The 20,503-nt window shown below is 38.6% G+C and overlaps 1 long non-coding RNA gene across 1 annotated transcript in view; it reads left to right on the top strand.

Annotated features, from left to right (window-relative positions):
- The window catches only part of LOC140702405 (uncharacterized), a 57,767-nt gene that overhangs the window by 14,478 nt on the left and 22,786 nt on the right, over positions 1 to 20,503 (top strand). The window contains exon 2 of the long non-coding RNA XR_012081557.2: positions 15,734 to 15,947. This is a non-coding gene — a long non-coding RNA (uncharacterized LOC140702405). The remainder of the gene's footprint in view (positions 1 to 15,733; positions 15,948 to 20,503) is intronic.

Here is a 20,503-nt window from a genome sequence, read left to right as displayed (position 1 = left end):
ACATGGAACTCAGCTAAGTCAGATCACTGTAAATCCTATATTTTCTCACTTTGAAGCCCAAAAATGTTGGTTTATGAAATGGATTTTTTAAAAATTTCTTTTAAGTCTCCCATCTTCCAAAATAGCCCCTTTCATAGACTAACTGAAATTACAAGAGTACCCTTGCCTTGTGCTATTTTCACCTCACCACAAAAGGGACAATAATAAACTAGAGTGCCAGGCGATTGAGTCTCTTGACAGATGTGCCAGGAAAATGAGACCAGCATACATACAGTACTCACTTTTGCCAATGCATGGCCTTCTCCTATTGCTCTTTCCCACCCATAAGTGTGTTCCCTTGGAAGTGTGCCCTATACAGACTAAATTCCATAAAATGTAATGTCAAGGAAGTGGATTTAGAATTATGTCAGGGAAAGGAAAGGAAAAGTAGCTTAGCAAAGTGAGATAAAATGAATTGGTTGATATGGTGCTCTGAAGATACCATATGATGCTGATCTTGATGTAGTATTTAGGTCACACCTAATGGGGGGTGGGTGGAAATTAAACACATGTTTGCAACACCCATTGGGAACAATGAGATTTAGAAGTGCTGGGTACTTAAAAGAAGGTGGACCATGATCTCTGAATGTATTACTGTATTACTGGCTAATTTTGCACAAGGTTAGATCATTTTCTCCAAATATATTGAAATAACTGAGTCATATTTTTGAGTAAGCGGGTACTTCAGCACTAAGTCATCTGGAATACATGTGAACTTCTAAATCTAGGTATAGAGAGATAAGACTGTGGGCCAGCTTAATTTCTGACCACACCTTCAGTTTACTTTATATGACGTGACACAACAGTGATGCTTCTGTGAATTTCAAATAATCTTGTTTTGAACACCATTCAGTGCTTTTGGGGCTTAATAAACGAAGAATTTGTCATTCTTGGCTCACTCTTTTCCTGCATAGTTACTACTTATTCCTTCCTAGGGTTAAAAGAAAATGTGTGTTCAGTAGATAGAAAGGAGTCAAGATAGTGTGCTAAAAAGAAACACACAGAGACACACAGAAAGAAGTAAAAAAAAGATGTTGTGGCACCTTAAAGACTGTCATATTTTTATGTAAGCTTTTATGGAACATTGTCCACTTCTTCAGACATACAGTATGAGACAGAATACAGAGACTTCATGCAAAGATCTAAGATACAGTGGTGCTTAGTTGCATTTCACACCTAGTAATGATTTATGACCCCGTTTGATGGTTTACAACAGAATTCCCCACAATTACCCCAGATCTAACATGTTGCAGTGGGGCAATGGCGAGACACTATGGGCTTGTTTGGACTGCAGAATGAAGCATTGATTCCTATTTCTGCCTTGGTGGGTGTTTTAATACTCTTGATCCAAAACAGTTTAATGCAGACTACTGTCATTTAATTGTACTGACACCCTCAAAATAAGATCTATAAGCATCTCCTAATTCACACATGGATTGGGGGGGGAGTCTTTCTGTACCTCCTTATGCTTTTCAGAGCTACCCTCTTTACAGTCCCCTTCTTGTTGGTCTTGTATGTGAAACTATGGAATGTTCATAATTCCATTAATGAATATTTATTTTATTTATTTATTTATTGGACTTATATACCGCCCCATAGCGCTACAAGCACTCTCCGGGCGGTTTACAATTTTAATTATAAAGGCTACACATTGCCCCCCCAGCAAGCTGGGTACTCATTTTACCGACCTCGGAAGGATGGAAGGCTGAGTCAACCTTGAGCCGGCTACCTGGGATTTGAACCCCAGGTCGTGAGCACAGTTTTAGCTGCAGTACAGCGTTTTAACCACTGCGCCACGAGGCTCTTAATGGCCGGCAGATGGTCTTTGGCTCCTTCTGGGTGTAGGCACGATGGTCTGGTGCGGTCCCAGGAGCAGCTCCGGCCTGAAAGCTCTCTCTCCCCCTAGGCCAGGTGGTTGATGTTGAGAGGGGGTGAGGCAGCCAGGAGCAGCAGGCCGCAAGGCCTGTAACCATAGAAGGAGATCCAGCAGGGGCCCAACCACAGACTCACTGCCTCTCACACAGTGAGCTATGGCCGGCAGATGATCTTTGGCTCCTTCTGGGTGTAGGCACGATGGTCTGGTGCGGTCCCAGGGGCAGCTCCGGCCTGAAAGCTCTCTCTCCCCCTAGGCCAGGTGGTTGATGTTGAGAGGGGGTGAGGCAGAAGCATAACAAGAGTTTGTTCTTCTAAATATGCTGTATGCATAGCCTTAGGTGGCCCACACATTCTCCTTGCATTTCATTTGAAAAAATAGGGATCTTTTGTTGCAAAACACTTCATACGCTAAAAATGAGACCCACATGATTTTCACAGATATTTGAAGGCCATATTTTACACAATTTACTTTGCAGGAAGAATGTTATTGCTTTAAAGCTTTGCCTCACATTTCAGTTTCTATTTCAATGCACAAAAGCAGGGAAAAGAGAGAAAAAGCTTTGATATGTTGGCTCTGTGGGTTATGATTATCAGGTGTTGCTGTAGATTCATTTAAGAACCTCTGACAGTCACGCATGAGTCGACTTTTAGCTGCAGAAGCTAATACTACACTTTAGCAAATAATGAACTGAATGTGGCAAAACATCTTGTGAAGTGGTTGTGCTGAAAATGAACTCATGAAAGCTGGTGCCACAACAAATCTGCTAGGGTTTTAGGCACCACAAAACTCACACTTAGTGTTGCTGGAACAGATTAACACAGACAACATTTTAGAATTTTACATTAGTGTCTTGAGTTCAATGAGTACAGAGTTCCAGCCTCAATTTTCTCACACCTCCTCCTCCCCATTGTATGGACTCATGCAAGTTACTCCCACTGTCCTACACAGAAGAACCAAACCAGGACTGCAGGAATGAAGGCACAAGAAGGATCAGGATTCAGCTCCCTCTTTCTTTAAATCAGACCTCCTATGCCCCTTGCAACTAAGGGCACATAACATTTAAAAAACAGGCCTGGATTCAGTCTACTTTAACCCTAAAGGTTTACTTAGATATGCTTCAGAATGCTTCAACGGTGTATATGTTCATCTATATATCACTATTTTGCTTTTAAAATGTATGACAGAAAGTGGTATTAAAGGACTGGGCCCCAGTGCCTTGCGTTTTAAAAAGCAAGGTAATGATTTGTACACAAAAGACACCTTACACGCTATTATAAATGTCACTGACCAGGTTATTTAGTTATTACACATTGATTAATGTTACAGACTATTTACTATTATTGGGCGAAACTAAAAGATGAACAGAGATTTAACAAAAGAACTTGATGGTCCCTTTATAGCTAAAAGCATTCTCCAAAGCATTTGGAAAGTGCTTCCCTTCAACAGGTGAAAAGGATAGAAAAACAGTTTGCATATGGATACAGAAAACACTGAGGTGGACAGTACATTTTTACAGGTCAATTAAAACCGTTTTGGGTGAAATTGCTCTTTTTGACAACCACATTCAAGGTTAGCAATTGGGCTGTCTGGTTTTGGAGTCTCTTGCTTCTCAAATGCTTTGCCTTTGTGAAAAAAAAAAACGGCATATAGAGGTGCTGTAAATATTTCCTTTTCTCATCCCTAGGAAACTATATATGATTTTTAAATGCTTCTCCTTGAAATTCTTGCCATTCAGAGAAGTGTGAAGTGCTGAGTACTTTGTCCATTTTATACCTCAGGAGAAACTGTAGCATGAGACAGGGAAGGGGGGGGAAAAAATCAAAGAATGAGATCAAAAAAGAAGAAAAGAATGAAAAAGAAGAAAAGTACAATTATGAAATAATACGCGTTTGCTCAAATGGAAGGACAATTAGGCTCAATTCATGCAACAAATTGTCTTGGATGGTACTGCCCTAGTTAGCGCCCCAAGGTGATTTTTTTCTCTCACCTAGCTGGAAAATTACCTCAAGGGTCATACCTCAGGGTCCATAAAATGTGCTAAACGGATAACCAAGCAAACCAGTAATACCCATAGAAGAGAAGAGTTTCATGTCCTCCTACTTGATGTTTTAGATAATTGAATCTCTTCAGAGCTATTTGTCTGTGTTATTATTGTTAAAATACCCACAAAATTACAGAAAATGCAATCTAAAACAAATTCAAGCAAAATTATAAAATGACAAATAATTCTTTAATTTAATTTAATTTTTCCCCTCTGATTATTGATAGTTTTATTTCTTATAAAGCCTGACTTGTGGACCAGAGAACTGAATGTAGCACTTAGTTTTCTGTCCCCCCCCCCTCAGTGCCCCAGGGCCAAGTCATACCGTTTTTTGTTATTAGTTTGTCACTCAGTCCTGCTGCACTCTAGAGCTCTTTCCTTTATTTTATGATAGAATTCTTTGATATTTTTAACATATTCAATGGTTTTATTACCAATTTTAGGCTTCATTTTGTATCAAGCCATAGGTTCTCTTAATGAAAGGTGATTTAAATATATTTCGACACAGGAAGAAAACAAATAATTAAAAGAAATTTAAAAACCCCAAAAGCAACAGATAAAAACAACTGTAAAAAAGAGAGCTTGGTGAGTCTATACCGTGATCCCCCCCCCCCCAATAAGACAGAGTCTTATATTAATTTTTGCTCCAAAAAATGCAGTAGGGCTTATTTTCAGGGGATGTTTTTTTTTTCTGTGTACAAAAATCTACATTTATTCAAATGCAGTCATGTCATCTTCTTCTGGTGGCTGCACAATGGTGGAGGGCGGGGTTTCACTTAACTAGGACTTATTTTTGGGGTAGGACTTATATTATGAGCATCCTGAAAAAAATCATACTAGGGCTTATTTTCAGGTTAGGTCTTATTTTCAGGGAAACAGGGTATCTAATTTGGTGGAGGGAGTGGCGGGATCTTTGAGGAGAGAATGAGCTGATGTGAACAATATCAGTTTCTAAGATGGCCTGTTGGCATGTTTTATGCTTTAAGAAATCATGACCCTTTAATTTCTGAAGCAAAATCTATAGATATAACAGAATAAAGGTATGGTGGAGCATACCACATTGGACTACAAGGGGAAGAAAACCTTTTTGAGTGCTTTCTCCCAATAAAATATTCTTTCCAAATTGTAGAGAACGTTTCTAGCAGATCATGTACCTGCTTTTTTTTTGTTTACAAAAGGAACCATTCAAAATATGCTCCAACACCGGAGGCATTCAAGAAAAACTTAGATAATCACCTGGCAGATATACTTTGATGGCATTGAGCAGGGGGTTGGATTTGATGGCCTTGCAGGTCCCTTCCAATCTCATTCACTTTTCTATGATTCTATGATCTCAGAACTTCTAGTCTGGAATGGAATTACTGTATCTGTTTTATCATCTCAGAAATTTTATTCCCCTTTTCTCTTTTATAGATGGTTGGACAGCTCAGTAATTTAGATATCTAGCTCTGGAGCTATTGATTGGGAGTTCCACTGTGCAACCTAGAAGAGCCAGCTTGCATGGTCTTGGGCAAGCTGCAGGGTCCCAAGGTAGTCCCAGAAGAAGGGAATGGTAAACCACTTCTAAGTACTCTCTACCTAGAAAACTCCGAAAAGGGTGGTCATAAGTTAGAACTGACTTGATGGATGATGATAATGATGATGATACCGATTCCAGTTCTATCCTGCAGAAACAGCGGTAGAATACCACTGATGTCAGTGGTTAGGCTCCCATAGTAAAATCTTCACTTGATGGACTGCTCCATTGATCTTTCTAAGCTTCTAAGAGAACAGGTGGGGCAAGTTGAAACATAAAGTGGTGATCCAAGGATATCTCCAGTCATTGTAACTGGATTTATGTCAACATTTTAAATCCAAGGTTGGAGTAAGGTGGGATGGGGTTAAATCTGGGAGTCTTAAATCTGAGATTTTAACAGACTTAAATGGCTTAAAATTCAAGTACTTGGCTTAACTGGCTTGTGGACTGAGTTATGAATGCCTGGTAAAGCTTCACGAGAAGACAAAGACATTGTTTATGAGAAAACACATTTTGAAGTGACTGACTTCCAAAATAGTTAGTAATCTGGAAATAGAACTCCTTCAAATGCAAAATATGAATATGTGTGTGTGTGGGGGAAACACCCTTTGGTTTCTATTGTGACAGCCATAATCTGATTATACAAGCCCATGTTGTACAACTACCCAAATACTTTTCTTAAACGTTAAACTGCCCCACCTTGCAGACAGGCCCGAAGAGAATCACTAACTCAAACACGTTCCTCCAAGTCACGCAACCTTTCTTGCTTACACGGCTTGCAAACAGTTTGTTGATGTGTAGCTTTTATTCCTGAACACTAATGTTTGGAAATCATGGAAGAATCAAATCAAATCAAATACGAAAATCAAGTTCTTTTTAGATATGCTGAGACAAAAGACCTAACTCACCTATGGGAATTTCAAAGCTCTGTGACATTTCATGGGAAGCCAGATAGCATGAAACTTGCTGGTTAACCAGTAAACAGTTAGATCTCTCTTTAAATGGCTCCTGTTTTGTCTTTCCCAGAAGATGAAAGATGCCTTTTCTTTGAACAGAAGAAAGCTAGCACAACCCTTCTGAAGCCAGGTTGGTTCCCTTCCTCATAAAACAAACAAAGAAACAACTCCCCCCTCGGAGATTTAAACCAATGGGATGTCATGCCAGCAAATAAGCAGGCTGTGCTAAGCCAGTGTTGCAAAGTAAAGCATTAGACTTACTGGGTCTAGTTGCATTATTTTTGAAATTCCACCAGTGTCATTACTTCATGCGTGGAGTAGGCTGAGGTTCGGTTTAGAACAATTGCCTAGATTTATTCATTTTTTTCTATTTCCAATGATGTCTGCATTTGCACCAAGATCAATCCTCAACAGCTCCATTGGTAAATTTCCAGGAGACATTTGTGCTACTGGTTCAGGCTGTCTGCTGTTGCCATAATGTAGCTGCAGGGCTGCTTTGGAGATTTATGAGCTTTAAGTACAGAAATACTAGAGCGTTTTCAAATTAATTAACTCTTTTCAGTATTTGCCCTTACTCTGGCTTGTTATCCATAGTCTGGTTATTCCCTTTGATAAACTCTATCTTGTCCCCCACTTCTTGTAATCCCTGGTATGCATCATATGTTATGTTCTTCAGAACAAGCCAAATATCCTTTTTGAATATCCACAGCATCTTTATCAGGTGACAAGCTGCTTTGGGCTCCCAGAGTTCAGGATACTATACGCCTTCATATAAATTTCAAATAATCTTATCCTGAATGCCATTATATGCTTTTGGGGCTTAATAAATGAAGAATTTGTCATTCTTGGTTCATGCTTTTCCTGCACATTCCCTGGTGGAGATGGGACCAAATGATGTTCTGCATGAATGTGTGTGTTTGTATGTCAGCTGAGGAAAGTGGACTCTCAGCAAGATCTGAATAGCTGCTCACAGATATATTGAGGATTAAATTGCAAAAAAAGAAGGAAAAAAGCAGTATATTTTAAGAGGATTTTTGCAATAACATTTATTGCCTCACTATTCTTGTCCTAGAGCAGAAAAGTTTGAGATTCACCCTTATATAATATATAGGCTAGACAAGATGAGATTAATTTTCTTCACTCATTCAAATAGTCCAAATAATCAGTGCATCAGCCTAATGGTAGCAGCAAATGTGACTATAAAAGGAAGCCCCCGAAATAAAGAGTGGGCTTTCATTTTGACTTTGCCAAAAATAAAAGCGTTCACATCAAATATGACATTGTTGAAGGATATTTTTCCAACAAAAACATTGCCCTTTTCTGTCTGCCTCCTACTTGGATCAGAAGCTAAACCAGTGCCTGAGCTATTAAAGCACATTCCTTCCTGCGTTGGAATCCAGCGATGCTTGGGTGCATCGGATAGCAGAGAGCGGCTTGTGTGTGGTGAACAGCCATAAATGGACTGGAAAAGCATATGCTTTATTCATAAAAGCAAGAGGCATATTTCGGCAAAGAAAAAAAATGTAATATAAATAGTGCATGTTTCTTCTAATGAAATGGTCTCCAATGATGTGGTTGGGAGACTTAGCTTTTCCCCAGATCTGAACACCAGCTACTGAAATGACCACTAATAGTGTGCAAAGTGGAGTTAAATAAATGAAAAAGCAGACATGCTGCAAGGGCATTATATTTTAAAGAAGTCTTAGGTCCCTACTAACTTAATAGCAAACCTGTGGGAGAGCAAAATAAATAAATAAATAAATAAATAAATAAATAAATAAATAAATAAATAAATAAATAAATAAATAAATAAATAAATAAATAAATAAGAAATTGAGTGATAAGATTGGGAAGAGGACAGGCAAGAAGGGGGGGGAGGAAATTATTACAAATTGTCTGAGATTCGCTCAGGCTGGCTTTTATAATTTTTAGAATATGTTAAGCTGTAAAAGGCTCTGTAGTCTCACATGGAACCACTTTTTCACTGGCGTTGCCTTAGACCAGTGATTCCAAACCTTGGCTAACCTGTGGCCAGGGTTTTGGGGAGTTGCAGTCCAAGAACACCTGGGTTACCCAAGGTTGGGAACCACTGCTGTATACTTTCACCATGATCTACCTGGTCTGGACATGTAGATCTCTTTTTACATTATGGACCGCTCTTTTCAATCTGGGTCAACAACTATTTATGATTTCACTAAGGCCCATATATATGGTACTTAGAATAGATATCATCAGGTCAGATGCTTGCTTTACTCCTACCCAGTGATTAGTGCCAGAATATATTTGCAAGTACAACAGAGAAATTCTGCATGATGGACCCCATGTGTGTTTGAATTTTAGGAATGTGGCATCAGCCCCAGTCCTGCCATTAGGCAAAATGGGCTAGTAGCTTCAATCAGCAGATACCTGGGGACAAAGGATGCTGGCAAGATGTTGGAAGGCAGAGTTGTGAGTCTTTTTAGTTAGTTTGCTATCTTGCAATGGGGTCATTGTCTCATTCTTGGTGTTGAAATAAAATTCAACCAGAGCTTAGAAGTTTTTCCTTTCTGGAACTGAACTTACAAATTTTTTTTCCGGCCAAGATGGCCAGTCGCCGTATAGCTTGGGAATTTCTGGGGAATATAGTCCAAAAAGGTGACTTTTCCAAGCTCTAGATTAAAGCGCTGGCCTAGTTGACTTCTATACATAGAATGGGGGTAAGCAATCTTTACTTGAGTCAGCAAAATGCCTACGGCTAGTGCTGAAATACTAGCTTCGAAGAAGCTGAACTTGGAGGCAGCTAGTTATACAAAATACCTGCCAACCCCAGTCCATATGCACATTCTATTTTATTTCCAGCCATTTCTAAAGGGGGCAGATGAAAATTATGATATGGGTGGACACAGACAAGCACTTCCATCATCATCACTGATCTGCCTGGCAGGCTGCTTCTCCTCATGGGTCTCCCTTTTTAGATTTGGATCATTGATTTGCAGTCACTATAAAAATGGATTCATAGAGTCTTTCAGCTTGAAATTCCTAGTGATTATTATCAGTATTCTCCCCGCTTGACCCATTTCAGTGGAGACATTATGAAAAGCAAAATGGTCTTTTCTTTTCTTTTTTTAAAGTCTTGATACTGCAGAAGACAAAGCTAATTTACAGATATAGAACCTGAAGGAAGATTAAGCATTGATTTGTAAACAATTCACATAAATTTCAATCAATGCGCTGTCACCCTAATAGCCAGTGCAGTCAGATGAGATGGGTGTAATATGATGAGACAGTTTAATTCTTGTTATGACATTAACAGCTGAATTTTACAAGAGCTGAAAATGCTGGAGTGTGAAAGATTTCCAGTTATCTGTGAGAGGCTATGGCTAAGTTTGGATTAGAATAAAATACCAACTAGGTGCTGGAAATGGAATGAAGGCAGAGAATGGTACCAAAATATTGTTTGGGAAACTGATTGCACTTCCTTTAGAAAAGGAAGGATTAATTCCAGATCTGAAGCTTGGTATATATTGTAGGATGGCCTCATGGAAAAAAAAAACCCCAATGCATTTGCACCTTTAATAGCTGTGTGGAAGAAAGGGTTTTATCAGGTGTATGCAACACTTGATGACATTCTTCCTTCTACACCACTATTAAAGGTACAGTAGCCCTGTCCTCCCTTTCATATGTCCATTCATGTGTAGAAGATGACTGATAACACTTACTGGGCTCTCCCTCTCTCAATCTCTCTCATATCATTGACCTGAAAGAATCCAAATGGGAGTTGTGTTCCAGGCAAGAAGGTTAAACACAAAAATATTTCTTTAAATAAATGCCCAAGCTTGAACCTCAGGTAGAAAGTAATAAGGTATGACAGCACTTCAGGAGAATCTGCAGGAATAGACAAGCAGGGCTGGGTGTCACCATAAGAATCTGATAATCAAATTCAGATCTCTGAATAACATCACCAAGTGTGAGCATGCCAGATATAAAGGGAAGTGGGCTGTGAAGAGGACCCTGAGGGACCTTTAAAGTCTCAGGGTATGATATTAGAGAGAGAGAGAGAGAGAATGAAGGCATGACTTAGTCTAAGATACACTCCTCATATCTTTGATGGGAAATTGAAGTTACACCTTCATCATTCCTACACTATTTCTGATTAAAATGCTAATTCCCACATGGAAGGCTTACTGACCCAACTGTTTTATAGACTGCGTAGTATCAAAAAATGTCATCTCCTTTATACTGGTCAATACCATGTACAATATACTGCCTGACAGTGTGACAGCTGTTAGGGACATAAAATATTAGCATGTATACATTGCATTGTACAGGAGGATTATGTATAGGGTAAAAAGCTTTTCAAAATGATGCATGCCACATGGAATACTAATAGGGATACATGTTTTGAGAGCCAACAAATGAGGATTATCGCATTTAAATCCAGGGAAGGTGAAGTGGCTAACCTCAGACTTCAGGGTTTGTTGTACCCCATTTGCAGGGGGCATAGACTTCTTTGTAAAGGTATGATTGGTCAGTCAATTAAATTTGAGCCATACGAGTAACTGGGTAAAATATTTTTGACTGACTGTCCTTACAGCATAAATGAGCTCAATATCCCTTTTGTAAATGTACTTTTTAATCATACTGCCATGCATATTTACAGATGTTCATGTGTGAATGATTACATTCAAACATAATGAGATGACTTGTCACATTCTTCTTTTGTACACACCAAAGACTTTTCAGTGGATTCAGAGAATGAAGAGGTTTTCTTTTATGAATCTTCTTGTGAAATGTCATTAGAACAGGGGAAATGTTTATGAAAGGGGAGCCTACATGTCCCACAGCCCCTTCATCACAGATCTCCTTCTTGTTAAAATGACAGAATTCCTTGGGGTCTGAACACAGGCACGATGCATGGTCCTCATTCAGAGCCTGTTAGTGAAGGCCAGGTTATTGAAAGGTGTCAGACATGGGCAAGAGGATCTTGAAGCCATCACAAGATGGTCCAGTTAGGAAAAGTGTGAAGAAAGGTAGACTGGGATCCGCTGATAGACCTCTGGGTGATTTGCAGTAGATTTCCTGGGTTTCTGAGTCTGAATATTTTACAATACTCCTCAGAACTCAGAGGGTTGCATCCACTTCCAACACCCCAACTTAAAACAACAACAACAACAACAACAACACACACACAGACACACACACAAAGGTTGCTCATGCTCTCAATTTCGCTACAGTTTTGACCCCCAGGCCATGTTTTAGTTCTTGGGAACTTTGGTGTTTTTTTTCCAAAAGCAAAAGGGATCAGGCATCATTCTCAGATGTGAAAAAGGTGCTCCTGGCCTGTAACAGGTGACCTAAAACAAGGTGACATTTCACACTTGCCTCCTATAGTGCATAGGGAAAGGGTTTTTTTTTTTGAAACCACTTTAAAATGGGTTATCTGGGTGTGTGTGTGGGGGAAGTAAGATGTATTGGAGGCTGCATGGCGGGCCATGGGTTACACTCTCTCCTGCTTTCATGAGAACAAGTACAGTATAATGATAAGCAGACAACAAAACCTTCTGCTATGGCTGCCTTTAAGTTAATAGCTTTCAGTTTCAGTGTTCCACAGCAGTTAAGGAAAAGCAATATTTGGTTGTTTTTAAGCAGGTCTTTGTTCAAGCTAGCTGGACAGCTCAGTGAATTTGGTATCTGGCTTCAGAGGCTGAGGTTGTAAGTTCAGTTCTCCAATGAGCACCCCAGCAGAAGAGCCAGCCTGTGAGGCTTCGGGCAAATGAAACGGTCTCAGGGAGCCCTCAGAAGGAAGACTGGTAGACCACCCTGGAAAGGGTTTCCCGGGTTTTCTAGATAAAGGAGATCAGAATGGGCTTGATGGCACACAATTATTATTATTGTTCAGTGTTACCGGCCATTTTTAGAGCTCAGTATTAGCAGCCCTAATTTCTGGTAATGTATATGTAGTTTGGTATATATTGTTAATGCATTATTATAATTTGGATATGATTCATGGATTGTCCACATGGAGGCAAAAATAACTGGTTCAATAATGTTATTTTCAGTTATTTTTCACACTAACCAGATCAGATTTCTGAGGGTTTCTTTCCCAGGAAACATACAAAAGTAAGAAACATGAATTTTCAATGCAATATGGATAAGATTTGGTCTCTTTTGGGATGAATTCTTCACCAAACTCATGTGTTGTTATACTTTCAGCTACCTGGAAAAGCCCTTAATTTTCTCTCCTTTTTTAAAACCACAGTTCCAAAAGTTTCTATACCAGTTGCCATGGTCACTGACTGTGGATTTCTCAGAGATGTAGTTAAAAAATAACTTTTCCAAGTTCTAGGGTGCCTTTGATATTTGATTTGATTTGATTTATTTCCCTCACCCACCATTTTGTGTCCATCTGTGGTTGGCTGACCCCAGCATTCCAACAAACAATGATGAAGACAATGACAACAACAACAACAACAACAACAACAACAACAACAACAACAACAACAACAACAAAACAAATCTGCAAAGTTAGAAGAATTCCTGCCTTAGGAATGACAGGCAGCAAGATTTAGGTGACAGGTGGCAAAGGAATTTATCTAGGACAGAGTATTCTGTATAAAGACCTTCATATTTTGTCCACAAGATCTTAACATACAAGAGCCCATTGATAATTAAACCAAGGTCTGTATTACCTTTTCCTGGGTTCTATTATATATTTCTTTTACGACAACTATAAGCACATTTTCTCTCACATCGGCAAGAACATATTTTTTAAGATGTTACTTGTTATGATGTATACATATATTATACAACATAAAAAAGTATGTTTTTTGTTTCAGAAATATTTTTATCCCCTTTTCCTTTTTCAAATTTAATCCACAAGTTAATCTAAACACCAGCTAAAACCCACACAACTGTTTAATAATATATTTTTTTAAATGGTTGCTACTTTTTTCAATATATGCTTTAGAATGGTTTCTGTTTACGGTTTTACCCTAAGGAACAGGGGAAATCATGACAGCAATTTGTTCAGCTCTCTGGCCCTTACCAGTCCCCCCAGCGTCCCTCCCAGTACTATGAAAATGGTGGAAAAAACTGAACCGCCATTTTGAAAATCTCTGGTAGTGACAATTTACCTTTTAAACTTGTTTCACATCCCCATATCTTTTCATTTTAAAAAAAACAAACAAACAAATGGGAAGTGCTGTGTTGTTTTGTTTAGTAGAGGCCAGTGCAGCACCTGTTACTGGGAAAATTTACCCCCAGAACCCCAGAACTTGCCCAATCTTGCCACAGGGTCTATATCATTGGCCACTGTGGGAAAAGCAAGCTGAACAAAATGATTTGCCACAGCAAGGCTCTTGCTGGGTTCTTACGATGCAGAATATTCAGCAGTTTGTAGGTGAACACCAGCATTCTTGATGGTCTTGAGGAACCACTCCACCTCTACCCCACAAAAGCAGCATAGCTCTTCCATTTTTTAGTTATTTATTATGACAGAGTTTCATGCTAGCAGCAGCATTATATTTTCCAACAAAATCTTCCAAATCATATAGAAGACATAATTCCCAATCTCATGAATGAAGTATGAGCCTCTGTCTGTCTGTCTGTCTGTCTGTCTGTCTGTCTGTCTGTCTGTCTGTCTGTCTGTCTGTCTATCTATCTATCTATCTATCTATCTATCTATCTATCTATCTATCTATCTATCTATCTATCTATCTATCTATCTATCTGGTTTGATATTGAATAAAATAACATATCCAGACATATCTGAATATTTTTTTAACATCTTTTTCATCATCAGTTCCCCACATCAGAGAAAAAGAAATGCCCTTTTATGGAAGTGCAAAACCTTGCTGTGTTGTGTCTTCACAAGATGTTTTGATCTGAGAATCTAGAGAGCTGCCAACTCTTCCAGGTTTAAAACTATCATTACACATGTACTCTTTGAGGAGGGGATTTTCTGGATCTTCCCTCCTGACCCAATGATAAAACCAAGTGGGATTTAGATTGAAGATTCATTTCTCCCTCCTTGGCAATTATCTCTGTGACTGCCCACAATCCTTCCCAATCTTTTTAAACAACATCCTGTTATTAAACCACTTGGCAAGTATTTAAAGCCCTGGCTAAGTTAACTATGCACAAAATATCCTACTTGGGGCACAATCCAGCATTAAAGAGGCACTGTTTATACTCAGAAGGCCAGAGTTCAGGATGGGGCCTACTCATATGTGAAAATGGCACATCATTAGTGACAATAAAATTATCAAGGTTTTGATCCTCCCCAACTGGAGTCAACCGTAACATTCCTACTGATTTCAATGCTTTTTTTAAAAAAACCTCAGTCAGTAATTAGACATTAGAAATCCAACATCCTGAAAGTAGCTTTGAAAAACATGTGATGTGGTAGGATGGCTTTTGAAGATGTATCAGATTTGAAAACATTGTAAAGTGTGCCGCAAATGGGATCACTCTGTACAAATGAAGCAGAAGTCCGTTTAATATTGCCCTTCCAATCTGCTTCTTTGGAGTTGAAACTGCAAAGTCTTATGAAATTAAATCCCAAAGGTTGCAGAAGAACCAGCTGTGAAAGAGAAGGAGATGGAAAAATTTCTGGTTAGCACTATAAGCAAAAAATAGTCAGGTTTTAAAATGAGAGAAAACAGATATCTCAATGGCAGTATATGCGACCAATTTGTGTGGTGAATAATACATTACTTCGATGGAGCTATGCTGAGGTTTAATGTGACAGAGCTGAGGTTTTACTCTGACAGGTATGTGATTACTTTAAGTCAAATAGAGTAGAGCTGGGTGAGTCAAGTAGAGAAAGCATCGGCAAAATACTGCCATTCAGAAGTTGTGGGGCTACAATTCCCATCATTCTTCATACATGATATGTGGCTATGTTGCTGGGCTTTGCAGGCCACTAAAGTCAGCACTTTGTCATCTCTGGATAGGGGGAAAGCTAATACTCAGTAAGATGGAATTGGGATTCAAGATGGGCTAAACAAATGCGAACTTGACCAGAAGAAACAATGTGAGTTTCAACAGGGAAAAATGTAAAATTCTACGTGGAGGGAGGAAAAACTGGATGTGCAAATATAAGACAACTGGCAGCTAGCTTGGTAACAGTATATGTGAAAATGATCTAGGGGTCTTAGTAGACCACAGACTTAATATGAAACAACAGTGTGGTATTGCAGCCCAAAAAAACAAACAAACACACACAACCAACAGAAAGAACACCTTAAAAAAAGCTAAATCAAAACACACAACAACAACAAACTAAATTTGGTTGCTTTAATATCACTGTATTCTGCTTTGGTCAGACCTCACAAGGAATGCTGTGTCCAGTTTTGTACACCAAAGTTTAAGAAGGATATTGAGAAGCTGGAACATGTCCAGAGAAAGATGACCAGGATGGGAAAAGGTGTGGAAATGAAGCCCTATGAGGAATGGTTGAGGGAGTTGTGCAGTGTTTCACCTGGAGAAGAGGAAAGGAGACTGGGATGTGGTATGATAGCCATCTTCAAATATTTGAAGGTATGTCATAGACCAGAGGGAAGGACCTGAAGTAATAGATTCAAATTGTTGTTTTTAACATTTTAAATAGAATGTTATTAACTCTGCTTTATATTGGAACAGTATACTGTTTTTAGCTGTTAATATTGTGTTTTTTATGATGCACGCCACCTTGGGTTGTTTGGATAGAGAAAGGTAGGGTAAAATTATTATAAACAAGCAAACAAACAAGCAAAAATAAAAATTACAACAAAGGACATTTTGCCTAAACATGAGGAAGACCATGTTGACAGTTAAGAGCTGTTTAGCAGTTTAATGGACTACCTCAGAAGATGGTATTCCCTCTTCCTTGGAAATTTTTAAAGAGAGATTAGAAGGGCAGTGTTAAGGATGTCTTAGCCATGGATTTCCTGCTTTGGTAGGGATCTGGACTTCATGACCCTTGGGCTCCCTTCCAGCTCTACAGTTCTATGCTTTCACAATTCTATGATTCCTTTTGGAACTCTCTGACATTGTCAACAGGTACTGTATCTGTATAAGTGTAAGATAATCTGGTAGACATTACATTTATGGACTTCCAATAAGATTCTTATCAAAGTCTTTCATTAAAGACTCCTGAGTACAATGATGAGATAAAGGGATGCATTCTCTTATGAACCAAGAAACAGAGAGAAGGGATAAACAAAGTTCTTGCTGTGGAAGAGAGTAGACATGGGTTCCCCCAAGTGTCTGTATTGGGAATTGGGACTGGTTGTATTTAACTGCTCATAAATTATGTGGAGTCAGGGGTAAGCAGTGGGGAAACATTACCCACCCACGCTGAGCTATTAACTTGACAAAGTATCACAGTGAATTTAAACAATAATTTATGATGAGTTGTGGGCTGCTGCCTCAGATGGAATTATTGGATGAACTGTGAATTTATTAGAACTGGTTCTATTGTGCTTTACAGATCTTTGAAAGCTTACTGTTTGGGGTCAGGAAAGCATGGAAATAAGAGGCAATTCATAACAACAGTGCAGTATGTAGAAACAAAAGCTTTAGATACTAAGAATTTGGGCAGCTTGCTGTGTGACTTGTGATACCTTTTAAAGGGATAAGAGTTACAGTATTAGAAGCTGCCTGCAAAATAATCTCCATTTTCTGGCAGCAGGGGGAGATACTATGTGTCAGTGGTGTCATGCTAATTGTCATTAACTGTAACCTAATAGTCAAATGTTTGTCTGTAAGTTTATAACAATAGGTTTGGAGCACTTTGCTTAGCTGCTCCAGTTCTTCTTATTTAAATGGAGAAAATATGCATCCAAACTGACCAACCAACTACAACAGCACATAACCAGATCTAGGAACCTTTTTTTAAACAATTCTTATTCATTGCTACAAATGTCAATACGCTCAGTGATTAAATATTAAGATTAATGAGTTTTGGAGGTTTTTTAATTTTTTTATTAAAAGAGTGATTCATTGCATTACTCATGAAGTTTTCAAAAATCTATTCATTTTTTCATAAAAAATAAACTTTAAAATACAAAAAGAGTCAAAATCCCTAGCAAAGCAATGCTTTAGGAGTGGTGGATAAATGTTATGCCAGAATATAATGTTTCCAGTTGACCCATTAGTTTTGAAGAATGACAGGACAGTTCTTACTCCAGAAGTAATAGATTTCATTGCTTGTATTGTGTGATTTCCAAGCTTTGTGTGTGTGAATGCACACCGTAATTCACTCTCCCTTGGACTGGTCTCTGACTTGAGGCTGCAATCCTACATACACACTAAACCAGAAGAAAGTCCTGTTGAACTAAGACTGATTTCCATGTAAGCACATTAAGGCCTGGGCTGTTAGAATAACCCAAATGTCAAATACAGTGGTGCCTTGCATAACGAGCGCACCGTTTAACGACAAATCTGCATAGCGATCTATTTTTTGGGATCGCTAATGCGATCGCATTGCGATGTTCTGAATGGGCAAACATCGCATTGCGATGATCGGTAAGCATTTCGCTTACCGATTTTCGCATTGCAATGTTTTCAGAACAACTGATCGGCAGTTCCAAAATGGCTGCTGGGTGCCCAAAATGGCCACCGCAAGCATTTTCGCGTGCAGCCCTCATTTACCGAGGCGGCGAAAATGGCGGCACTATGGAGGATCTTCGCTGAACGGTGAGTTTGGGCCCCATAGAAACGCATTAAACGAAGTTCCTATGGGGTTTTTAGTTCCGTTTAGCAATGTTTCCGGATAGCAACGATTAATCCAGAATGGATTAACGTCGCTATGCGGGGCACCACTGTAATTCGCACTGGTATATGTTTGGATATCAGCGCCAGAGTAGATGTAGATGCTGAAGAAGCAACAAAAGTAATTCACGTTTAGTTAGCAAAACTATATAGCTGCAACTTATAAAAGTGCCCCATTTTGAACAATATATGAACTTGAATAAATACAACCAACAGGAAATTATGTTCTCGAAGCATAATTTGATGACATTTCAGAATTCAAGTGACAGCTGAAAAAAATCACTCAGATCCTTTTCTTTGCCTTTGATTATCACAACCAACTACAATATTAAGAATTTGTTCACACCGATTAATATATATGCTTCTGTAACATTTTTATAAGTGTTATTTTCATATGGTATTTATGTACCTTTGTTTTGTAATGTTTAGCTGCTAGCATAAAACAAAGAATTTACATAAAATTTCAATTTGGAAGCAGTTTTCTTAGTGTTATACAGCCATTCTCATTAACTTTTTAAAACAAAACTTAGAGGCAGTGACATACACATCCAGTTACTTATTATGTACTCCTTTCTTTACGGATGGTCAGAATCCTGTTGTTGATACAGACCTGGAATAAGTGCAGCAGTGAAAATCACCATGGCAAACTGTTGCTTTTTGAGGAGTCACTGCTTCTGTTCCTCATCATGCACCAGCTGTACGACTTGGTGCATTACAAGGAATGCAAGCAGTGACTCCATAATTAGTAGCAATTTGCAGCTGTTAATTACACTGTTGCACTTGTGCCAGAGTACATAAGGAACAGGATTCTGGTCAACCAAGTATAACAACATTACATTATGTTTCTAAGTGGTCAAGGGATAATTATTTTATACATGTCTTTTAAATGATTTTTGTAGTATCAAATATATCATCATATTAAATGGTGAAAGAATATCACATAATTCCAACTCTGGCTTGTGCTGTGTCCCATTTGCTTTATTATAAATGTTCATGCAATGAACAGGAGGAGGATGCCTTCAGTACCACAGACAAATAACTTATTGCATTCTGATTGTAAAAGCATCATAAAGTAACTATTTTATTTACTTTTGAGAAAGGTGAAAGTTATTAACATTTGTAACTACATTAGCAACTAATGACTCTTTCAAGTGGCAAACTGTAAACTAGAATAAGTGTAATTATGTAAATTACATTGGCAAATTGGTGCTAGTTCTAAGCGAACATTTGCATCTCTGGTTGCATGCCAATTGAACAACTTGATGTGTGACCAGGAATATGAGCAGCGACTGAGTCACTGAAATCCTATTGGTGTAACTTTATGCAACACAAATAGGATGATACCATCAGCCCTTGATGTTAATATTAAATTCAGTTTAACTGAAAGTTTCTTATCACCCTCTTCCAGGGTTCAAGGTTCCCAAGGGCTCCCTTGCAATCTGGGGAAGCTGTTGGGAGCCTCAGGACAAGGTATAGCTGGGGACACTTCAATAGCCAAAAACAGCTGCCACCAGTTCTGCCACTGGGATTGGGACCACTGCTGTCTGTCTGGCAGTTATTTTTGGCTGCTCCATAAGTTTCCTCCCATTCTGAGGCTCCCAAAGGCTTCCTATTTGCACAGCTAACATTACACCTACAGGATTTCAGTCACTAATAAATAGCAATTTGCACCTACAGTTATGCCAGGGCAATTCCCCAGTAGGATTCTGGCTAGAGTAACAAAATATAACCATTTTATTTACTTTTCAGATACATGAAAATAAAGAGTTTAAAAATACAACTATAATATATTTTTAAAGCAACAAACACCTTTTCATGTAACTGTCTAAGTTGCTTTTGAGAATGAGAAATTAGGGAACGGCTTTAAAATATATATTGATAATGACAGCTAATACATTCTTTTGAGTGTGGTATTAGCTGTTAAAGAGTATTTTGCCACACCTTGATTTTTAGATCATGCTATTTTTGCCAATACAGGATGAAATTGGCTGATTTAATCAGGAGATCTAATCTATCCAAGTTGTCATTAGATCACCGTATGGCAAAAAGTCACCTCAGATTTGGCCAAGTATAATTTGCCAAACTAACAAATAGAGATTAGGAACGCTCTTAAGCATTAGCCAATAAGGTTCTTTGTGGTTTTCAACAGAGGCTACATTTGTAATAGAAATAGTCGGAAGGGGTTTGGAGGGAGTGAGGTCAGAACCTCTGCTGCGCCCTCTTCTTTCCTGATAATGTTGTAACCACTCATTTCCACATCTTGAGAAATTCCCTGTTCCAGTTCTGGTCCTGAAACCAAACCAAACTAATTCAGAAGAATCATCCTGCCTGAGACGCATAAA

This window comes from Pogona vitticeps, chromosome 1, assembly GCF_051106095.1.
Source record: "Pogona vitticeps strain Pit_001003342236 chromosome 1, PviZW2.1, whole genome shotgun sequence".
NCBI lineage: Eukaryota > Metazoa > Chordata > Lepidosauria > Squamata > Agamidae > Pogona > Pogona vitticeps.
Note: the sequence above shows the minus strand (reverse complement) of the source record. Positions and strands in the feature narration are given on the sequence as shown.